We start from the raw sequence: 19,757 nt of genomic DNA on the forward strand, positions 1-19,757 counted from the left end.
AGAGTAAATTTTAATACTTTTCTGAACACAAAAGGCCAAATCTGGACTGAAGAAACTTGGTATTTCTTCTGAGAAAAAGTAAGCCCCCAGAAGATTCATTTACTCAAAGGCTTATGAAAAAACTAGCAGTGAGTGTGTTTGTGTCTGTGTGTGTGAAAAGTGTAAGTTGTACAAGACAGGTGAGGGCCCCTTACTGCCAAGCTGAGTGATAGACATCATGTATTCTAGAGAAATGACAGGAAGTTCCTTGGGATCTTTGCTCATATTTTTTTCAGTCAATAAATTAAGGAAGAATCTAGATAATTTACAGAAAAGGCATAAGGTAAGATTATCAGTATATGTGCATATATGTGCCATTATGCACATTTTGGTGTTCAAATTGTTAATTAGTAAATACATGTATTAGACTTCACCTATTAATTTTTTTTAAAAAATTACAGCCTTGATTATGCTAGCCAAAGTGATACACATTTCATTTACTCATGGTAATTTAAGTATTTAAATTGGAAGATGTCACTTAAAATAAATGAGTGGTTAATTTTGATAAAATGAATAGAAGAATTGAGTTCACACTCTTTGTAGTGTGCTGTCTCAATGGGCTGGGCTCCCCCAGCCGTGGGCAGCCTGCAGCTCCCGGACTCAGTCATTCATCCCCGACAGGTTTTCCAAGCGCCCTTCCTTCCTTGTGCATCTCTCTTCTTCCAAACAGAGTTAATACTTCTGCCTTTCTTATTTCTAGTTTCTACCACAGCCTCTGCTTTGGGTCATTTTATTCCCAAGCCTATCTCTATTCTCCATCTTTTCATCCTCCCTAAAATGACCAATCTGATCCTTGTAGTTCTAGGTTCTCATTGTTTGTCCCTAAAACAGAGGAAGAAACAGGTTCAGAGAATCCTAAAAAGTTATGTCTATAACTTATTGAACCAGAAACATTTACAGCTTCTTTCTAGACCTGCAGTGTCTAATATGGCAGCCACTAGCCACACATGGCTATCTAAACATAAATTTAAACTAATTAAAATGAAATAAAATTAAAATGCCAGTTCTTTGGTCTTACCACGTTTCAAGTACTCAGTAGCCATCGCTAAGGTACTGGACAACACAGAATTTTTCCATCACCACAGAAAGTTCTATCGGACAGGGTGCTATTCTAGATTCCCTTCTCTGAAGGGAAGGCCTAGGGCTTTTATTCTAGCACTTTTTCCTTTCAGCAAATGCCCTCTCTCTTGTGGAGAAGGTCGTCTACCTTCAGGCCTCACCAGACCTCCTCCCAATGGTGTAGTCAAGCAGGACAGTCATCTTGTTTCTGAATCAAGTGGCTCATATGCCTCAGGGCAAGACTATCATAAGGGCTCCATGTGGATGAATCTTAGGGGAACTCTAGTACCCAGAGAGACCCAAGGAAATTGGTGAGCCTGATGGAGCTTAGTCTTCGGCTAAAGATAAGAATAGAGAAGGGAGGGGAAAGTGAAGCAATTCAGGAGCATATTTAAGATCCAAAGATACAGTAGTCTGCCTCTTGCTAGGAGAGGAAATTTAGGATTGCTGTGATACCTTGCTTTATGCAACACCTAATGGTGTGTAAGCAAATAGGTAAAGAATGGAAGCATGTAATTCAAAGAACCCTGCTGTGAAAATATTGCAAACTTAAGAATCCTTTTACAAGCATAAATTGCCATCCATTTAAAGGATCAAGGCTTTCAGAAAGGAACAGGGTACACTTATAACCAAGGCTTCAGGGAGTTTGCTGGAAGCATCTTATAAACACAAATTACTTTTCAATCTTTTCTCCCATCAGACTGCTCAGTCCTTGCAGGCACACCTTCAGAACCTTGCCACCTTCATCCTAGCACAGAGCTGGGCACACCACTGGAGCCAGTGAAGTTTGGTTGAATGTATTTTTTATAGATTCATTTATATCTTTGGTTCCTCTCTTCTACTGTCATCTTCCCAACATAGTCAATTTGCAATTTTTGGTTTAATTAATATTAAGGTTCACATGATGGTAGTTGTATAAATATTGTGTATTGCTGAGCCAAGTAATGTGTAGGGTTTCCTTTTATTGATCTCATTGCTTTTCCACGTCTTAATTTTCCACGTGATTTTCACTGATTCCTCCTACAGTGCTAACAGCTCTGCACAACCGCTCTGGGTACTCTTCCTCATTAGGTCAGACCTATCACGCCATCTGTTGGTCCCATTTCTTTCTGGGATACCACCCCCTGGCATCCTCCATCCTCCCACTCCAGTCAGAGCTAACTCACACGCAGGCTGCAGCACACAGTTGTCCTGGGGCTTCTCTTTCGCTGCTCTCCTGGGATCCATTTCCTGGACAGTTGTTCTCTTCTGTCTTGATCTACTCCCTCATTTTGCTAGAAAACATCTTCAAGTTGTTTTTTAAGGCAGGGTGCAGGGAATGTAAGTGTCTGGAAATGTCTTTATTCTACCCTCACATTTGATTGGTAATTTGGCTGGGTTAAGAATTGTAGGCTGGAAGTCACTTTTACTCAGATTTTGAAGGCCTTGCTCCGTTGCCTTCAAGCTTTCTCTAGTGCCAGTGAGAAGCCCCATGTCCTTTTGATTCCTGATCTTTTGTACGTGACTTGCTTTCTTCCCTCTTTAATGTGCGTTAATGTGGATTTTTTTAAAAAACTATTATTCTTTGGCAGGGAACTTGATGGACCCTTTATGTATGGAGATGTGAGTCCTTCAGTCCTGGGAATTATTACATGCTTTCATTAATAATTTCCTCTCCATTTTATCTGTTTTATCTTTCTAAAATTCTTTGAAGCTAGGTGTAAGATCTCTTTAATTCATTCACTAACTTTCCTATTTTTCTCCTATTTCCTTTCTTTTTTCTTTTTATCTACTATTCTAGATGTCCCCAACCTTACCTTCCAAAACTTCTGCTGAAACTATTTCTGCTCTTATTTTTTAAGTTCTGATATATTTATGGCTCTTTTTGTTTTACAGATACAATATCTCATCTTACCCCTAGGAGGGTCTGATTGAGAGTTACTTTAAAGTTTTCAGTTTCCCATTGTCTCTGTTTCCTCCAATTTCTTCTTCCATGTGTTTATTTAGCCTTTGTCTTTCACACCAAGTCTTCCTTCAAACCTCTGGTGATCCTTGGTTGATTTTTGTGATGGGTAATTTTATGTGCCAAGTTGTCTGGCCACAAGGTGTCCAGATATTTGGTCAAACACTATTCTGGGTGTGTCTGTGAGGGTGTTTCTGGATGAGAGTAATATTTGAATAGGCGGACTGAGGAAAGCAGATGGCCCTCTCTAATGTGGGTGGGCCTCATCCGGTTAGTTTAAGGCTTGAATAGAACAAAATGGCTGACCCTCCCCCAAGCAAAAGAGAATTCTTTCCTGCCTTTGGACTCAAACTGAAACATTGGCTCTTCCTGGGTCTTGCGCCCACTGGCCTTTGGACACGAACTAAACCATTGGCCATTCTGGTTCTCAGGTCTTCAGACTCAGATTGGAAATAAACTGTTGGCTCTCCTGGGTCTCCAGCTCCCCAACTCGCCCTGCAGATCTTAAGACTTCCCCACCTCTATGATGCTGTGAGCCAATTCCTTATAATAAATCCTTTTATACACATACACACGCACACACACACACACAATCTATTGGTTCTGTTTCTCTGGAGAACCCTGATTAATACAATTGTTCATATGTGAGAGACAGACACTAAACTGTCGATTTGAAAACTCTGGGTCTGGGCAGGGCTGTACTGTAGACTAGACGCATTCACTGTCAATATTGTACATCTTTTTTCTGTAGCTCTTCAATCTCCCCAAGGAAGCGTCTTCTCATCTTCTGCCTCAGAAAGTATAAATAAGGTTGGTGGGTAGCGGAAATGGCCAGAAGGTCTCAGAATTCAGTGTTTTCAGTAGTAGCTGCTCAGGGTACAGAGGGCCCTGGAGAGTTCAGCTATTCCTTCTCAGCTGGATGCCGTGAGAGGTTTAAGCCCTGATGCACTAAGGCTTCCGTTGTAGGCAATGAAGGAACTTTTCCATTATGCATTGAGAATAGCACTAACTTTGTGCCATCCTTGGGAGAACTGAGAGAATAGTCACTCAAACCATTCTCTGTAGGACTTAATTCTCTTGAGGAACCCTACTTGAGAAAGACTGGTAATGATTGCACATCCAGACTCTCAGACGCTCCCCTTGTTTTCAGCCCCACAACTCACCCCGCCTTCCTACAAGTCCTGCAGCTGTTGGGGTTTTGCAAGTGACAGGCTTGCCCCTCTGTACACACTTAGATTGAAGCCTCCTGACTCTTCTTACTCAGTTACCACTATCCATCTGCCTTAAATCATAGAGCAATTTGTTGCCATCATACAGTCTTTATTGTCTCCATGCTTCTACTCTGGCTTTATGGGTTTAAACACTTTATTCCCTTACAGAAATTTTGGTGGGATTTGTAGGAGAAGAGGTAACTTAATGTATCAATTTACCATGATAACCCAGAAGTCCAGTGTTCTGAGTACATGATGAATAACTATAACTAGAGTTGTAGAATTTATCATCCAAGCCAGGACTCATTGAGAGTGAAAGGGGCAGTAAAAATCATTACAATTATGGGGGCCGGCCCTGTGGCCGAGTGGTTAAGTTTGCGTGCTCCGCTGCAGGCAGCCCAGTGTTTCGTTGGTTCAAATCCTGGGCACGGACATGGCACTGCTCATCAAACCACGCTGAGGCAGCGTCCCACATGCCACAACTAGAAGGACCCGCAAAGAAGAATATACAACTATGTACCAGGGGGCTTTGGGGAGAAAAAGGAAAAAAATAAAATCTTAAAAAAAAAATCATTACAATTACATAAGTTTTACAAACTTTTTAAATTAACTAACAATTGGTATCATGATATTGGTGGATCTACAAAAAAGTTCTATTCAAACTATTTCCAGATATAAAAAATTTTTAGAAAATTCAAATTAACATACCCAAAATGAAATTATATACCCATGTGTATTAAAGTAAAATTTCCAGAAATTTCTTATATTGATTATCTGAACATTAAAAAACAGAATAATGATTCTTGAAACATACTCATATACTTTAATCAGTTTTTTAGTTGTATCAGTTTCTAATAGCATGTCACTGTTACTTTTCTGAACAATATACTTTTAAATGCATAATTATTTAGTATAGTTATTCTTAACTTTTTCATAAAATTTACTGTAGTATTTTCAACACTGCTTTTAGAATCACTAAATTTTAAATTGTTGACACTTTCAATTGACTTTTCCACATAGACCATAATATTTCAGATGAGAAAATACACTCTGTACAGGGGCTAAGGTAGATGAGAAACTCAGAACAAATTCTGTTAAATGGAAGATATTCTCAATTGTACTTTTAAAAATTGAGCTGTATAAATATTTGAGCCCAATATTTTTAAGTACTGCCTTTTGCCTCAATTCAGAGTAATTTTCTTTGACAATTAATTTTATAGGATAAAACTTGTCAAATAAATTTTCCCTATTTATTATTAAATGCTATTTTCTGAATAAAATGCAACCAAGATTAACAGGACTCATTTACAAAATAATACAATCCCATCTTAGGTCACATAAGTGGATTTGTGCTTCTCCAAAGGCTCAAAGTTTTCTAAATTCCAATTGATGAGGGACAACAAAGAGAGAAAACAGACAAAGCCAGACTGAAATATCTTCCAAATTCAGCATCAGCTTTGTCACAAAAATTTTGTAATTCAGTTACTCTATGCATATATAAAAATATTTATAAATCTTAACAACTACAACTTCTATTTTTATTGGTAGGTTACTGCAGCTTGTTTGAACACACAGTTATGAATTATGCATGCCTACAACCAATTCCAGATACATTTCTGCTCCATAGTTTCCTAATTTAGTAAAAACATTGTTATCACTATGATTCTGTGCCTTACCAAAATTCATATTATGATTACAAAAACAAATCATTTTCTCTTCCATGTTAAACTTTTGAACTGTATTTACAGTGAAATTCGCTAAAATGTCAGATATTTCAGAGTCAACACAATGAACTTCTAAAAGCTTTACTTTGACTCCAGTAATTTGATGGAAAAAATGAAGCATTGTTGGTATTAATTCAACTGATTTCTGTCTGAAGAATCTGATATCATGGATATAAAATGGGCATCAGTTATCTGTTTTCAAAGTCTTTCTTTGTTAATGGAGACAACACATTGACAGTTATGACTTCATTTTTTGGTACACACATAAGAGAACTTGGGATTAAACATGAGAGATATCAATTTAGAACAACAGTTATTTTATCCAAAGAAAACTCAGATTTCATAGAGTGACATGTAAACACAGTTTATGCAGCTGCACATGTTAAATTGTCTTTAAACATGGTATTCTTAGAATAACTACTTTTCAAGTAGATGTTGATAGTTCTTAGCAAATTCATATGTGCTATTTTCGAGTGATCAGAGATGTCACCATTGACTCCATGGTGAATGATAAAACTGAAAAAAATTTTCTCATATTACACATTCACCATTGATTTTCTTGTGAAATTAAAATTCACTTCTTAAGTTTTCATCAGACAAACATGTGCTCTTAAAAAACTCATTGCTGAAAGACATATACTGTATGATTTCACTCATATGTGGAAGATAAACAAACAAATACATAGATACAGAGAACAGATTGATGGTTAGCAGAGGGAAAGAAGGGTGAGGGGAGAGCAAAAGAGGTAAATGGGGACATTTGTACAGTGATGGATGGCAACTACATTTTTGGTAGTGAGCATGATGTAGCCTACAGAGAAGTCAGAATATAATGACGTACACTGGAAATTTACATAATGTTATAAACTAATGTTACCTCAATTTAAATAAAAACTCATTACTGAGACAAAATAGGAGGATAAGGAATTCCAAAAGCCCACTCCTCCATAAAAGAAACAACGAACTGACAAAAACAGTCAGAAATCAACTGTTTTGGAACTTTGAAAACTAACCAAAAGCTTGCATCAACCCCGGCAGCACTTATTCAAGAAAAGTGGCTGAATCTCGGTAAGAACAGTGAACTCCGTGGCATCTTAACTTCTATTAGTTCCATTCCCTATTCCTTAGCTCACTAGTAGCCTTGAAAATAACAGCTGTCATTCCTGGTACCGGTAGAGGAAAGAGCAGAACAGATGTCATTTTCAAATTGTTGTTAGGTGATCTGTCTGGTAGCTTTCTGGAGGAGCTTCTCAAAAGGCTTGTCTTTATGCCACCTGACTGGAACTTTCATCTAGTGCTAGAGCTGGTACAGGGGCAAGGACTCTGTCAAAAATAAAACTTATAAGCAAACGTTTTAGCCTCTGCTGCCTGATTCAATAAATAGCATTTGGAGCAAACAATAGATAAACCAAAAATCTTGGGAGGAAAGTCTTAGAGTAAGATGCTTTAGAAAACAAGGGCTTAGGAAAGCTCTGACATATTCCTTGGAATTTGGAAAGTCACACATGTGTCTAGTTCACGCTCAGCTTCAGCTGTGTTCACTTTCAGGAGAGATCTGAGAAGGTCCTAAGCTCTCACTTCTGCCTGAGTTAGAGGCTCTGCAGACACGGGAAGGGAAGGCTGAGGCAGGGTTGTAAACTTGCTGGTTGTGTTGAAGGCATGCCCCAACACACAAACAAAGCTCCTCTGTGAAGACTGGGAGATTTCTTTGGCTCTAGGAAATCTCTAGACTGAAGGAGTCTCTAAGCAATCATTAGCCGAGTACTAAGCTAAGGACATTCAGGGATCTTCATCAAAACAGTCATGAAAGAGAACAAAGCTGAAAGATTCACACTTCTTGATTTCAAAACTCACAACAAAGCTACAGTAATCAAAGCAGTGTGATGCTGGCAGAAGGACAGACATACAAATCAATGGAATAGAATTGAGAGTCCAGCAATAAACTCATACAACTATGATCAATTGGTTTTTGAAAAGGATGCCAAGACCATTCATTGGAGAAAGAATGGTCTTTTCAATAAATTGGGCTGAGACATCCAGACATCCCCATGCAAAAGAATGAATTTGGGTCCTTACCTCACACCCTAAATAAAAATTACCTCAAAATAAATGAAAGATCTAAATGAAAAAGCTAAAACTATAAACTCTTAGGAGGAAACATATGCGTAAGTCTTCATGACCTTGGATCAGGCAAGGGTTTCTTAAATATGACACCAAGATCACAGTAACAAAAGAAAAAATTGGACTTCGTTAAAATTAAAAGCATTTGTGCATCAAAGGACCACTATCAACAGAGTGAAAAGATAACCCACAGAATGGGAGAAAATATTTATAAATCTTATATCTGTTAAACGTCTAATATCTAGACATAACGATGAATTCTTACAACTCAATAATGAAAAGACAAACCACCAAATTAAAAAATCGGCAAGAGATTTTAGTACACATTTCTCCAAAGAGGATACAAATAGCCAATACGTGCATGAAAAGATGCTCACCATCATTAGTCATTAGGTAAACCCAAATCAAAACCAAAATGAGACACCATCCCACATCCACTGGGATGGCTATAAACAAATGGCAGACAATAACAAGTGTTGGTGAGGATGTGGGGAAGTTCAGTCTCTCTTACATTCCTGGTGGGAATGCAAAATGATGTAGCTACTTTGAAAAACAATTTGGCAGTTCCTCAAAAATTTACCATACGATCCAGCAATTCCCCTCCTAGGAATATATCCAAGAGAATGGAAAGCATATGTACACACAAATACCTGTATGTAAATGTTCATAGCTGCATTATTCATAAAAGCCAAAAAATGGAAACAACACAAATGTCCACTAACTGACGAACTGATAAACAAAATGTAGTATATCTATACAATGGAATATTATTCAACTATAAAAAGGAATGAAGTTTGATCCATGCTACAACATAGATGAACCTGGAAAACATTGTGCTAAGCGAAAGAAGCCAGACACAAAAAGCCACATGTTCTGTGACTCCATTTATTTAAAATATCCAGAATAGGCAAATTCAAGGAGACAGAAAGTAGATTAGTGGTTGTCAGAAAATAGAAGGAGAGGGAAGTTAGAAGTTACTGCTAACAGGTACTGGGTTTCTTTTTGGCATAAGGGAAATGTTCTTAAATTAGGTAGTGATTATGATTGCCTAACACTGTGACTATACTAAAAACCACTGACTTAGAAACTTCAAACTGGTTAAAATGGTGAATTTTATGTTACGTGGATTTCATCTCATTAATAATAATAAAGCTCATGCTGATGACAGGATTTTCTTTTTCACAAAATAAAAAGTATTGCCAAGCAATACAATAAATCAATGTTGGTCTGCACCATCTGATAAATGAGACAGTTGTTGCGTCGAAAGCATTCCAACAATCTTCTTTCCATGCGCTATGGCAGGATTGTTCGGCCTCTGTTTTCTGGACCCATTCCATGGTACAACCTAAAATTTTCCACTGACCTTCATGCCAAGTGGCCTGGAAGCCTTGGTCCTTGCTCCTAGAGGCCCTGGCACAACTGGCTGGTACACTAGTATCCAGCTAGAGTGACAGTGTTGATCACTTCCATCGCCACCGTAGGCTGGCATGAGCAAGCCGTCCTTCATGGTTTGTGTTCCCCAGCACTTGCTTTTATCAGTAAGTGTCCTAGTTGCTGTCCTTGAAAGGAAAATGTTAGTTCACACTGTATCTAAAAAAGGTCAGGAAAAAAAGAGACAGGTTACTGTTGGTCATCTTCATATTTAACTGCGAGTTAAAGCAAGAACTCTCTTCAGTGCACCGCGAGAGGAGCCCTTGGCAGAAGATGGAAGTGCAGAGTGGAGGTCTTCCAAACCGATCCTGGCTTATTGTAACATGATTACTAATAATGAGATTTTGTTAAAAACAAATACCAAAAACCTGAGACAAATTCTAAGTAAGAAGGTCTCCAGGAAAAGAGGTTATTCTGGACTCCCCAGTCAAATCAGGACCTATGTCATGTTAACTCCAATACAAGTCATTGCGGGATAAGTGTCAAATGTCTGGCACAGAAATTAAGTTCTGCAGAGGTCAGAGATGGAATTCACATCTGGCCTTTTGAAGGCTCCTGTTTTGTACTATAACAATATCACATAATATTACTAGGTAAAGGCAGGGAGAAAAGACAATCTGGGAGGAATGGAAAAGGGGCAGAAAAGCAAAAAGTACAGTTAGAAGAGCTCAGAGAAGTTTCCCATAGGTTCATCTGTGACTGAATATTCACATAAATCGTTTTTTAATTTGATTGTCTCTATTTCCTGCACTTTCAGGCTGTCTATATAAAAACTATGCCTAGATATTGCTCACATTATCTAACTGCTGGCATAGGGCCTCCTTTTCAAAATGATAAGAGAAGAAGAACAGGAAAAAGAAGAATTAAACAGCTTGCCAAAACAGGAGCTCTTTCTCATCTCCTAGTAAACATGTAATCCCCCCAAATACTAAATGAATGAATAACCATCATTGGTACAGATAGCATTTATAACTCTTATTAAAACATAGAGATTTACTTTTGGGAGAATTCCTTCCATTGGGTTTGATCAAAGATTTAGCACCCAAGATGAAACATAATAGAAAGAAGCTAGGACCGAATGTATTTCTTGCACTTTCCACCCCGCCCAAGCTGATAGCTGCTTCTGGCTTTTTGAATTCCGATACAGAGCCACGACTGCATTCCAGAAAGCACTAAGTGCCCAGAGCCTTTCTTCCTCCTCCTCCTTGCAGATTTCTCCAGAGCCTTTGCTGCCACAGAGACAACTGGTGGCTTTATGTTTACCAAATATATTTGACCCTGTTTTCAGCCTACAGTCGGGAAGTCCTTACTGCTGTAATTCGGCATTTCCAAAGTTTTGCCAGAAATGGGCATAAATAACCGCCTTTTGTTACTCGGGTAAACATAATCCAATTTCCAGAATAAGACTAGTCACACAGGGTTTTACACAGATACTCCTCAGTTCATTTTTGTCATCTAAATTATCCCCTGCCTTTCTCACCCTGTTGGGTGCAGCTGTTTGAGAAGGGCACTTTCCTGGAGGAATACGAGTGTTTTAGCTACCATAGCACTTACAGGAAAAAATTCGCTGGACATACAGGTGTGGTTTGTTTGTATTTCGGTGGGTTGCTTGTATTCTCTGTGGCAGGAAACTATTATGGATCCAAAATACATTTCCAACTACTATTCAGTTGATGGATTTTCATGGAGATTACAAATCACTGGAGGATAAATTTAGAACGTGGGATGAGCTTCATAATTAGAAAATTTGAGCTGAAATCAGTATTTTAAGATTTATTAGACACCAAAATGAGGTTTTTCAAGTTGCAAAAAGTGGAGGAACGATACACTATGCCTATACAATCTTGAAACAGCCACTTACTTAAGCTATTTCTGAGGGAGGAGAATTCTATTAAATCAAACGCTGTGTTTCCTGAGATCAGAAGACGAAATAGAAGGCCCTGTTCCAGCAAAGAGATAAGACTTGGAGTTTTATTGTGTCAGCAATGAAGCTAAAAAATGAAAAGACAAATATTCTTTTTAGAAGCTCGAAGTAATCTCCATAAGACAGTTTAGAGTCAGTAAAGCTTCATGTCTAACCCTGAACACGGGACATCATGTCGGATTCTGCTCCAGGTAGTACAAGGCAGCTGGCTAGAGGGAAGCAGGAAACCAGCCAGCTCAGAGAGCAACTATTTTTTTTTATTATTTTAACAAAAATGTAGTCTAAAAATTAGGTTTATGAGAAAGGTCATGAAAAGTTGAGCAGTTTCTCCCAGGAGAAGACAGAATGGCTATTTATAAGAACAGGACTTGTTATTCTCAAAGGATTTGTTATTTTCAAGGACATAACCTGAAATTATGCACAAAGTCATGGCTGCAGCCGGCTGAGGGCTGAGTGACCGAGCGGCCTTGCATCAGGGTCAGGCTGAGGGAGATAGTCTGGGCCGGCCATGGGTTAGAGCCCTTTCCTCAGAAAACTGAGAGGAGGCGGATTTCAATGTGGCGTTTCTTGAAAGAGGGAGGGAACATTTTTCTCAATACTTGAATCCGAAGGAAATATTATCCTCTATTATCTCAGGTATATTGGATGGCTATGGTTTTCTCTGCGAATGTATTTCTCCTGGTTTCTTATTCCGTGAGCTCTGCAGAGCAGAGTGCTGAGGCCCAAGGCCCAGGGTCCGCACGGCTGCCCAGGGGTTGAGAATGTCTAACGACCAGCATATCACCAAAGGGTAAAGGGAGATGAAATGCGGCTGCCCTCTTCATGAGTCACCAGCGAAAGGAAGATTCATTTGCCGTCCCCACCTTTGAAGGTGCTGTTTAGTCCTCTGTGGTTTCCTTAAAGCTAAACAGAGTAGAACTCCCTTTGGTACAGAGAGGCAGGCCTAAAACATCGCATCTTTTTATGCTTTGCCAAAGCTAAGTTTTTGGTTTTGCCCTAGAAATGCAGAGAATTTAAGCCTTGATCAAACCTTTGAAGCATTTCTGTGCTCAATACTTCGAGTCCGATTTCCAATCAAGGCCACTAGACTCCACGCCAGCCCATTCCTGGGTTTGCTGCTGCGATTATGGATGAAATGGAGCCAGAAACGCACACCTGCCACGAGCCGCTGCATTAACATTGAACACCTTTTCTTACAGAAACAGGCCGGGAAGGTAGTCGTCCTCCCCTGTGCTAAGGCTCCACAGCTCATCCCGAGAAAGGCGTAGCAGTTTGAAAAGGTGAGATTACATAGGCATAAACACAAATTAGTGCCATCTGTTGAAGAGCCTTGGTTATTTATGCCTGAACCAGATGCTTCTATCCCCTACATTACATTTGCAATCAATCATTTTTTAGTTCTTTTTCCTGATGCAACATCAATTTAATAAAAGAATTGTGCTTCCTTTTTCCTTCATGACTATGAAAGCTCTCATGACAAAATAACCTCACTATTTCAGCTCAGAAAGGTTCCCCTTGGAATTAATTACTTTGAAATCAAAGTATTCACAGTTCCTTTTAAAAACATCATTGGCAATTCTTCCCAACAGATTATCTTCCGTAATTGAATCAAATTTTCACCATGATGCCATGGAGATGAGTTAGAGCAATAAAAATGCATGGTGAACCATTGCAAGTTAACCTGGACAATTACTCCATGCCAATTTCAAATGCTATTCTTATTCTTGTTATCACTTTACATTGTAAAATGGATTTTAGAATGTCCTACTGTGGAATCAACCCTGAGATTTAAACATGGACATATGGGATCCATGAAATTCAGTCTGGAGGATGACATACATCATCAACATTGTGCAAATATATTACTTCTTGTTTTAAAAAAACACTGACTGAAGTATATATGCATATTGCTATTTTGAAAGTTTAGAGATAGTTGACTCTAAAATAAGGCAACTCTCAAGTAATGAAACTCAGTCCTCAAGCTACCCAAGATCGTCTCTCTCATTGTTTTGTTTTCTGCCTCTTAATTCTTTCTCCACACAGTACCCTGGCATCTGTCTCTTTCACTATTTCCTAATGAAAATCCATCTCCTATATTTTTCCTTTTTTTAAAAAAAAAGAAGGTGACAAAATATATATAACACAAAATTTACCATTTTCACCATTTTTAGGTGTGCGGTTCTGTGGCGTTAAGTACTTTCACAGTGTAGTCACCGTCCCCACCAACCTTCTCCAGAACTTTTTCATTTTCTCCAACTTAAACTCTGTCCCCGTTAAACACTAGCTCCTCATTTCCCCTCCCCTCAGCCCCAGGGAACCACCGTTCTACTTTTTGCCTCTATGAATTTGACTCTTCTAGGTACCTCATATAAGTGGAATCACACAATATTTGTGCTTTTAAGATGGGCTTATTTTACGTAGACTAATTTCTTCAAGGTACATCCATGTAGTGTGTGTCAGATTTCCTTCCTTTTTAAGCGTGATTAATATTCCATTGCATGTTTATACCACATTTTGCTTAGCCATTCATCCATCGATGATCGCCTGAGTTGTTTCTATCTTTTGGCTGTTGTGAATAATGCTATGAGCATGGGTACACAAATATCTGTTCGAGTCCTTGCTTTCATTTCTTTTGAGTATATCCAGAATTGGACTTGCTGGATCATATGGTAATTCTGTTTTTAATTTTTTGAGGAATCACCATACTGCTTGTTACAGGGGCCGCACCATTTTACATTTCCAGCAGCAATGCCCAAGTGTTCCAATTTCTCCATATCTTTCTCAACACTTGTTATTCTCTGTTGTTTTTGTTATTTTTTTTTAATAATAGCCATCCTAACAGGTGTGAAATGGTATCTCATTGTGGTTTTGATTTGCAGTTCCCTAATGCCTAGGGATGCTGAGCATCTTTTCATGTGCTTATTGGCCATTTGTATATCTTCTCTGGAGAAATGTCTATTCAAGTTCTTTGCCTATTTTTAAATAGGGTTTTTGTTGTTGTTGTTGTTGAGTCATAGAAGTCCTTCATATATTATAAATATCAATCCCTCATCAGATATAAGATTCCCAAATATTTTCTCCCATTCTGTAGTTTGCCTTTTCACTCTGTTGATATTGTCCATTGATACACAAAAGTATTTAATTTTGATGAAGTCCAACTTATCTATTTTTACTTTTGTTGTCTGAACTTTGGTATCACTTCTAAAAGATCTTTGCCAAATCCAGTGTGAAACTCTTCCCCTATTTTCTTCTAAGAATTTTATAGTTTTAGTCTTACACGTAGGTCTTTGATTTATTTTGAGTTAATTCATTGTGTATGTTGTAAAGAGCCCAACTTCTTTTTGTTTTTTTCTTATGGATTTTCTGGTTTTAATTGCTTCTCCTTACCCCACTCCGTCTGGGTACCAAACTCAGACACTTTCTGTATTTTCTCCCCTCCCCCGCTGATTCTCTATTGCCTCGACTTGTGCGTAATATTTCAATTTTGCTTTATCCTAGATAAATTTGCATATATTTGTCTTTTATGAGTATGAGCTTCTCAAAGGAAGGAAAAGAGTTTTGTGTTTCTCTTCTTTAGTACTCAAAACTGGAGACTTTCTTCATAAATCGTGGTGATTGTCTCAATCACGTTTCACTAGCAGCAAAGAGAAACAACTCTAGCTGTCTTAAGTAGAAACAGATTTACTAGAGGTCCACAGGCTAGGTTGGGTTTCCAAGAAAATCTTGCAGACCTGGCCGTCAGGGGAGTTGCTGCTTCATTCTCAGCCAGAAAGGTAGGGACTCAGGAGGCTCCCATTGAAGTGCTGACTTCCCAAATAGCACCCTCCCTGTGACCCAGGAATCAGCAAGTCACTTCTGCTACTACTGGAAGCTCTGAGATGACACCCATGCCTGCTAGATCGGAACTGGCAGAAAAGCATGCTCCACATTCCACCTCTAAAAACCCATGAAGCCAGGGACTGAACGCTGGAAACTTGCTGCAGAAAAGCTCAGTGCTTTCACAAGTGTGCTTGCCAGCAAAATATTGCAAAACAGCAGAAATACATCCAATACCTCACTCTGCCTTTCAAATCTCATTTAGGTGCATCTAGTTGAAGAAATCTAAATCTCACCAAGAACCTTAGCTGCAAGGGAGTTTAGCAAATGCCACTTTTAGCTTTCCAGCATCTGAAGAATAGGAAAGCATGCCAGAAGGAGAGCTAAAAGTTGTGTGCCAATCCCTTCTATTCCCCATATTTACTATCATGATGACAAGATTAAAATATATATTATGTATATGCACACACACAAGGTAACAGTTGTCACTGTCATATAAAAGATCTAGTAGCATTTGAAACCATAAGACATGGCTTCACAATTTTATGCTTCCTGCTAGATTGTTATTGGGGAGTGCCTTTTTCCTGTTGCATTAAACAGACCCAAATTCCTAGCAAAATCTTAAGGTCAAAGAAGTGACTTTCTTTGTGGCCCTTAAATCACATCCCATGGTCAGCCACCCGCTGCTGTCTCTCCAGGTGGTTCTCATAACCAAGCCCTCTGCTCTTCTGCTTCATGTTATATTTCACAGAGTTCTTGCTCTTCCCCTTTGTCAAGGCAAGCAATGAATGAAATAAGGAGTCCTCTCTTCTGTTCCATTCTATAGCTTCACGTTAAGATCCTTCAGCGTTGTTGCTTCCCCTCTATGTATTTTGCATTCTTAAGGTTTATCTTGGGGCTGATACCCAATTTGGCCAGGTCGCTCACACAGGAAATCAATTCACTGAAAAATATGGGAGCCGCTTTGGTTACTTGGGACCATGCAGTTGGAAATCTTGATTGGTTTTTTCACGTTTTTCTTTTTACTTTTCATCCAGGTGGGTGATGATCATCCTGAAGATGGAGAGCACATACAGAAAGGGAAGAATCCAACCACTCTCTTCCACAGCAAATGTTGTTCTCTTTCTATCACTTTCTTTCTACCAGCCTCAATTTTCTTGATCCTGAGTAGATTCAGATTGAAGGCACGCTCAGCTCAGCCTTTTTTTCCTGCACAGATCCAGTGAGCATTTCCCCTTGATCTGTTAGCTAAAAAGTTGGTTGTGGGATTATAAGGTATAGGGGTATGGGGCTGGCTTCAGGTAAAATTAGATTCAGGGATCAAATAATTCGCTGTAACTGTTTTCCCCCATCTCTTGGCTGAGCCTCCTGCTACACTGGCTTAATGCTCAAACTCCATGATGACCCTGGACAGCCTGAGGTCTCTCTTTGGGGTGGATAAATGCATGGAGCAGCTAGAACCTCTGAGGTGGACAAAAGAGCAAGAGTCTTTTCAGATAGCAGAAAAAGCAAGAGTCTTTTTGGAAGGCTGACTTAAAAGCTGAGGTTCACTCTAACGAGATCGGTTTAGGTCACATGCATCTCTCAAATCAACCATTGTGACGGAGGGAATGCAATGCAGTGATTTGCTTAAACCGTGACCATATGTTCCACCCCTAAATCTTGTGGTCAAGGCCCCCCAGACTGCATAGATCCAGCATGGCAGGTGAGTTCCTCACCTTCAAAGTCAGAGAGCATAACCAGAAAAGGAACTGAGCTGAGGAAGTAAATGATGATGGTCTTTCTACCTAGTCTCCATAGCCTTAGCACCTCGCACAGCGCCTGGTACAGCATGGACGCGTTAATGAAAGAATCAATGTGTCGTACATAAGTGTCACTGTTTCCTCAGTGTTTTCTTTCCTTGCTCCAGCTCAACAACTTCTGCGGTGCAGAAAGGCATCTGGTGAATTTTTGGCTGACCTACACTGCGTATTCCTTTAACCACATGGCCTTCATTTTTTGTACAACTGAGCTCTGTCCGAGAAGGTGAGTCAGTTGAGTGACTCAGGAGCAATCCCTTTGTTCCTGAAGAAACCAGATGAAATTGAGCTGCTTCTTGATATCTTCAGGGGCAACTGAATAGTGTCTGATAGAGCTGGGAGCAACTCAATTGCCTTTGAAAATTTCTTCTCACTATTTAATTGGACTTAAAAATTATTATGGCATAACTCTATGACATGTAACAATGGTAACAATTATTCTCTGCATGAAAGCCAGCCTAAGGATGCTCTTTTAGACAATTTTGACCAGTAATATTACTCTATTTTCTAGCCATCAGCAATAAATCTGAATGTTCTTCTAAAGGATACAAAGAAAGCTAGTGAGAGTTCCTGCTAAATAAATAGCGATTTAAATAGATGGAACTGTGGCAGTAGTGGCTCAAAGCGTAAACCCAGTAGAGGATACAAATGGCAGTTTTAAAGTTAGAGAAAGAGGCCATCCAGAAGAGGAATGAGGAACTTACAGAACGCTTGCTCTGAGAGGTTTTATCCTGGGGGCTTAATTATGATAAGCAGCGTGCTGTTCAGGATCTCTCTTCAAATGCAGTTCAATTCAGAGAATTGTACTTTGATTTATCATGGGGCTGAGAATGAATGTAGTATAACATGAATTAGATAAATTCACCTTAGTGGATTTTCAATTCTTTGGTCTTACCTACTCTGACTTTGAAGGTTTCACCCCAACCTTTGTTCCAGTTATTATTAAGTACAGCAAATAACCGAATCCAAATCGGGAACAGAACACTTGGGGGGAAGAGATTCTTATTACCCTATTCTGTTATCATAGCAGCTTGTCCTCTGCAAAACTGTCATGCAAGCAGTTTGTCTTTGGCACTCAAGGTCAGCATCCCTAACAGGTCGCTCAGAACTCTCCACCCCTTGGGTAAACGCTCATCTCTCAATGGCCCAGTGGCTCATGCTCTTCCTCCCCACATTTATTAAACCATGTTCTTAAATCGTTCACACACACTTAGCTATACATAATTGATGATGGCTGAAAATGCTATACCACCTTGGATACCTGAAATTTGATAAGTATCAGAGCCTTAAAGTATTAAACATCAACAATGGAATTTAAGACCCCGGTCGTGGAGAAGACAAGACTCCGAGTAACACTGTGCTCCTTGGCCTGGGTGCTGGTCACATGGGTGTGTTCAGTTGTACGCTAATGACATGTGTACTTTTCTGTATACATATTATACTGTAATCCAACATTTTTTTTAAAATCCAGGAGAGAGATAAGGAAGTCTGCATTAATGTCAGGGTGGGGAGAAAAAATCAAATTTGAGAGATTTCAACAGTAGATCAATAGGGCCTGATAATTAATACAATGTGAGCAAGGTAGACAGGAATCATAGTGTTGGATGCAGGTGGATAATGTTGGCTTAACCAAGACAGAGTTTATGGAGAAAGGATATTAAAGGAAAAATATATATTAGAGGAAGACAATGGGTTTTATTTTTGGATATGTTGAGCTTGAACAATTGAGGCAATAGACAGTTTGAAATAAAGGTCAATATCTTGGGAGAGTAGAGGAGTCTGGAAATAGATATGTATCATTGATATGTCAGTGGTAAATGAAGCGATGTCTATTGAAAGTTAACCAGGAGAAAGTATTGGAATGTTTTGTTTTGTTTTGTTTTCTTCTGAGGAAGATTAACCCTGAGCTAATATTTGTTGCCAATCTTCTTCTTTTTGCTGAGGAAGATTTGCCCTGAGTTAACATCTGTTGCCAATCTTCCTGTTTTTTTTGTACGTGAGCTGCCATCACAGCATGGCCACTGATGAGTGGTGTAAGTCCACACCCAGGAATTGAACCCAAGCCACCAAAGCAGAGCACACTGAACTTAACCACTATGCCACCAGGGCTGGCCCTGAATGTAGTTTTTAAGAAGAGAAGTAGGTTGAGGTTGGACCCCTGGAAAGCATCAATATATTATACATTCTTTCTCTTTTTCTAGAGTGATAGATATAGATATGTTGTCACATATATATATTTATATATATATATATATATATGTATGTATGTCTATCTGTCTGTCTATCGTTCTATCTATCGAGAGGAAATAAAACCACGCAGAAGACCAGAGAAAGGTGATCAGTAGGACCAGGTAGAACAGTTTCATGGAAATCAACTGTTTTGGCAATATCTCAAGATGCTTTGATGGAATATCATGTCAGAAAAAAATTTCTCTTCTTCTCCACATGGAGAATGAAGGAAGTGGATTAAAGCTGCCATAGAGTCAAAATTTTTATCAATCAGTATAGCATGGGCACCCAGCAATCAGAACAGGCCATCAACCAATCAGGAGGGATGCCTGGACATAAGCAATCCACAACATCACACCTGCACATGCTGGCTGAATATGCACCTCCCTAGACCCTCATTGATTACCACTGAGGGGCTGTGTAAGGTAGAGGTTAAGAGGATGGGCCACAGATCCAGTCCAT

The 19,757-nt window shown here is 39.1% G+C and overlaps 1 long non-coding RNA gene across 1 annotated transcript in view; it reads left to right on the top strand.

Annotated features, from left to right (window-relative positions):
- Positions 1-18,922, top strand: part of LOC139077803 (uncharacterized) — a 49,629-nt gene extending 30,707 nt beyond the window's left edge. The window contains exons 3-4 of the long non-coding RNA XR_011530318.1: positions 12,651-12,731; positions 16,305-18,922. This is a non-coding gene — a long non-coding RNA (uncharacterized lncRNA). The remainder of the gene's footprint in view (positions 1-12,650; positions 12,732-16,304) is intronic.
- Positions 18,923-19,757: the final 835 nt, after the last annotated feature.

This window comes from Equus przewalskii, chromosome 20 (assembly GCF_037783145.1).
Source record: "Equus przewalskii isolate Varuska chromosome 20, EquPr2, whole genome shotgun sequence".
NCBI lineage: Eukaryota > Metazoa > Chordata > Mammalia > Perissodactyla > Equidae > Equus > Equus przewalskii.